The 4,738-nt window shown below is 51.8% G+C and overlaps 1 long non-coding RNA gene across 1 annotated transcript; it reads left to right on the top strand.

Moving 5' to 3' along the window:
• The first annotated feature begins 3,573 nt into the window (after positions 1–3,573).
• On the top strand, positions 3,574–4,738 carry LOC137309571 (uncharacterized). Its single transcript, XR_010959897.1, has 2 exons — positions 3,574–3,776; positions 4,503–4,738. It is a non-coding gene; the product is annotated as an uncharacterized lncRNA (long non-coding RNA).

Raw genomic sequence — 4,738 nt, 5'->3', positions numbered from 1 at the left:
ACTTCCAGAAGGCATTCGACAAGGTGCCACATAAAAGATTATTACTTAAGATAAAAAATCACGGGATTGGGGGTAATATTCTGGCATGGGTGGAGGATTGGTTATCGAACAGGAAGCAGAGAGTTGGGATAAATGGTTCATTTTCGGACTGGCAACCAATAACCAGTGGTGTTCCACAGGGGTCGGTGCTGGGTCCCCAACTCTTTACAATCTATATTAACGATTTGGAGGAGGGGACCGAGTGCAACATATCAAAATTTGCAGATGATACAAAGATGGGAGGGAAAGTAGAGAGTGAGGAGGACATAAAAAACCTGCAAGGGGATATAGACAGGCTGGGTGAGTGGGCGGAGATTTGGCAGATGCAATATAATATATTGGAAAATGTGAGGTTATGCACTTTGGCAGGAAAAATCAGAGAGCAAGTTATTTTCTTAATGGCGAGAGACTGGAAAGTACTGCAGTACAAAGGGATCTAGGGGTCCTAGTGCAAGAAAATCAAAAAGTTGGTATGCAGGTGCAGCAGGTGATCAAGAAAGCCAACGGAATGTTGGCTTTTATTGCTAGGGGGATAGAATATAAAAACAAGGAGGTATTGCTGCAGTTATATAAGGTATTGGTGAGACCGCACCTGGAATACTGCATACAGTTTTGGTCTCCATACTTAAGAAAAGACATACTTGCTCTCGAGGCAGTACAAAGAAGGTTCACTCGGTTAATCCCGGGGATGAGGGGGCGGACATATGAGGAGAGGTTGAGTAGATTGGGACTCTACTCATTGGAGTTCAGAAGAATGAGAGGCGATCTTATTGAAACATATAAGATTGTGAAGGGTCTTGATCGGGTGGATGCAGTAAGGATGTTCCCAAAGATGGGTGAAACTAGAACTAGGGGGCATAATCTTAGAATAAGGGGCTGCTCTTTCAAAACTGAGATGAGGAGAAACTTCTTCACTCAGAGGGTGGTAGGTCTGTGGAATTTGCTGCCCCAGGAAGCTGTGGAAGCTACATCATTAGATAAATTTAAAACAGAAATAGACAGTTTCCTAGAAGTAAAGGGAATTAGGGGTTATGGGGAGCGGGCAGGAAATTGGACATGAAGCTGAGTTCGGATCGGTCAATGCCCTGTGGATGGCGGAGAGGGCCCAGGGGCTATGTGGCCGGGTCCTGCTCCGACTTCTTGTGTTCTTTAGATTTGTGGTTGGGATCAGATCAGCCATGATCTTATTGAATGGCGGAGCAGGCTCGAGGGGCCGATTGGCCTACTCCTGCTCCAATTTCTTATGTTCTTATGTTCTCTCTCTGGACGTGGTGATCTCTCTCTCTCTCTCTCTGGACGTGGTGATCTCTCTCTCTCTCTCTCTCTCTCTCGACATGGTGATCTCTCTCTCTCTCTCTGGATGTGGTGATCTCTCTCTCTGGATGTGGTGATCTCTCTCTCTGGACGTGGTGATCTCTCTCTCTGGACGTGGTGATCTCTCTCTCTGGACGTGGTGATCTCTCTCTCTGGACGTGGTGATCTCTCTCTCTGGATGTGGTGATCTCTCTCTCTGGATGTGGTGATCTCTCTCTCTGGATGTGGTGATCTCTCTCTCTCTCCCTCTCTGGACGTGGTGATCTCTCTCTCTCTCCCTCTCTGGACGTGGTGATCTCTCTCTCTCTCTCTCTCTGGACGTGGTGATCTCTCTCTCTCTCTCTCTCTCTCTCTGGACGTGGTGATCTCTCTCTCTCTCTCTCTCTCTCTCTGGACGTGGTGATCTCTCTCTCTCTCTCTCTCTCTCTCTGGACGTGGTGATCTCCCTCTCTCTCTCTCTCTCTCTCTGGACGTGGTGATCTCTCTCTCTCTCTGGACGTGGTGATCTCTCTCTCGCCCTCTCTCTCTCTGGACGTGGTGATCTCTCTCTCTCTCTGGACGTGGTGATCTCTCTCTCTCTCTGGACGTGGTGATCTCTCTCTCGCCCTCTCTCTCTCTGGACGTGGTGATCTCTCTCTCTCTCTCTGGACGTGGTGATCTCTCTCTCTCTCTCTCTGGACGTGGTGATCTCTCTCTCTCTCTCTCTCTGGACGTGGTGATCTCTCTCTCTCTCTGGACGTGGTGATCTCTCTCTCTCTCTCTCTCTCTCTGGACGTGGTGATCTCTCTCTCTCTCTCTCTCTGGACGTGGTGATCTCTCTCTCTCTCTCTCTCTGGACGTGGTGATCTCTCTCTCTCTCTCTCTCTCTCTCGACGTGGTGATCTCTCTCTCTCTCTCGACGTGGTGATCTCTCTCTCTCTCTCTCTCTGGACGTGGTGATCTCTCTCTCTCTCTCTCTGGACGTGGTGATCTCTCTCTCTCTCTCTCTCTCTGGACGTGGTGATCTCTCTCTCTCTCTCTCTCTCTGGACGTGGTGATCTCTCTCTCTCTCTGGACGTGGTGATCTCTCTCTCTCTCTCTCTCTCTCGACGTGGTGATCTCTCTCTCTCGACGTGGTGATCTCTCTCTCTCTCTCTCTCTGGACGTGGTGATCTCTCTCTCTCTCTCTGGACGTGGTGATCTCTCTCTCTCTGGACGTGGTGATCTCTCTCTCTCTCTGGACGTGGTGATCTCTCTCTCTCTCTCTCTGGACGTGGTGATCTCTCTCTCTCTCTGGACGTGGTGATCTCTCTCTCTCTCTCTCTCTGGACGTGGTGATCTCTCTCTCTCTCTGGACGTGGTGATCTCTCTCTCTCTCTCTCTCTCTGGACGTGGTGATCTCTCTCTCTCTCTCTCTGGATGTGGTGATCTCTCTCTCTCTCTCTCTCTCTGGACGTGGTGATCTCTCTCTCTCTCTCTCTCCCTCTCTGGACGTGGTGATCTCTCTCTCTCTCTCTCTGGACGTGGTGATCTCTCTCTCTGGACGTGGTGATCTCTCTCTCTCGACGTGGTGATCTCTCTCTCTGGACGTGGTGATCTCTCTCTCTGGACGTGGTGATCTCTCTCTCTGGACGTGGTGATCTCTCTCTCTGGACGTGGTGATCTCTCTCTCTGGATGTGGTGATCTCTCTCTCTGGATGTGGTGATCTCTCTCTCTGGATGTGGTGATCTCTCTCTCTCTCTCTCTCGACGTGGTGATTTTCTCTCTCTCTCTCTCTCTCTCTCTCGATGTGGTGATCTCTCTCTCTCGATCTCTCTCTCTCGACGTGGTGATCTCTCTCTCTCTCCCTCTCTGGACGTGGTGATCTCTCTCTCTCTCCTCTCTGGACGTGGTGATCTCTCTCTCTCTCTCTCTCTCTGGACGTGGTGATCTCTCTCTCTCTCTCTGGACGTGGTGATCTCTCTCTCTCTCTGGACGTGGTGATCTCTCTCTCTCTCTCTCTCTCTGGACGTGGTGATCTCTCTCTCTCTCTCTCTCTCTGGACGTGGTGATCTCTCTCTCTCTCTCTCTCTCTGGACGTGGTGATCTCTCTCTCTCTCTGGACGTGGTGATCTCTCTCTCTCTCTCTCTGGACGTGGTGATCTCTCTCTCTCTCTCTCTCTGGACGTGGTGATCTCTCTCTCTCTCTCCGGTGTGTCCATTTCCCGATTCTGGTTCTCCCCCTTTGTCGCCATCCCTGCCCCCAATCTCTCTCACGTGACATGTTTCTCCCTCCAGTCCTCGGTTACCGTTTCATCATCACCGACGCTGACCAGCACGTCTACAATTTCCTCGAAGAAAACGCGGCAGATTTCCCAACTGAGACTTTGAATTCATTCCGGCAGAAGGTGCTGGGCAGGAAGCAGCAGGAGGTGCAGTTGAAGGAATTGGTGCCGAAAGCTCGGTCAGTCACTCTTTCATTATTCATTTCCAATTTAATTTCCTTCTGTCCTGAGGGCTCCTGTTCTTACCAGTTTACAGCCACTGGCTCCTTCCAGCACATCACCAAATAGCAATCAGCTATTCAACCAAGTGAGGTATCACAGCTGAGGCCAATCCTGTGTCGCCCAATTCCCACGCATGTCCCCGATTCAGGCCATTCCAGACTCCAGGATGTTGTAGGTGAACGACCATCCCATTTGGCTCATCAACAGGACCTGTCGAGTTAGACCGGTCACTCGGCTTCAGATAACTGTCAGCCAGTGCCTCACCTGGTTGAATGGCCCCAGGTGGCCAAGCCAGGTGTCGCATCTGCTGCACAGCATCAGCTGGTTAAACTCCTGCAGTTCTCCTGTGCATACGGAGGTCTCGAACCCTGGGAAGTGTCACCTTCACACTGGCGGTCACCCCACCCCTCCCCAAACCCCCCCCCTGCCAGTTACTAAACCCCCCCCCTCCCCAAACCACCACCGCCCCTCAAACCACCACCGCCGGCTACTAACCCCCACCCCCACCCCCCCTCCCCAAACCCCCACCCCCCCCTCCCCAAACCCCCACCGCCCCCCCCCCTCCCTCCCAGTTACCAAACCCCGCCGGCTACTAACCCCCCCTCCCCCGCCAGTTACTGCCCCCCCACCCCCGTCACACTCTTTTTTCCCCCCCCCGGCTAACTATGCTTTTGTTTTTCCAGCGCTGTATCGTTCAGTGAGCCCCCCCCTGTGCCCCGGTGATGGGCGGTGAACAATGTCGAGAGATCCCGGACCCCCAACTATCGGAATGCAGCAGCAGCAGGGTGATGTCTGTCCCCCGCAGTGCGTTCCTGCAGGACCGTGAGAACGTGATCAAATCAAAGAACTTTCACAGTCGATATCAGAGGAAATGACCATCTCTGTAATCAGGAGCAATAAAATGATATTTCAAACTCCA

Source organism: Heptranchias perlo, unplaced genomic scaffold, assembly GCF_035084215.1.
Source record: "Heptranchias perlo isolate sHepPer1 unplaced genomic scaffold, sHepPer1.hap1 HAP1_SCAFFOLD_1694, whole genome shotgun sequence".
Taxonomy (NCBI): Eukaryota; Metazoa; Chordata; class Chondrichthyes; order Hexanchiformes; family Hexanchidae; genus Heptranchias; species Heptranchias perlo.
Note: the sequence above shows the minus strand (reverse complement) of the source record. Positions and strands in the feature narration are given on the sequence as shown.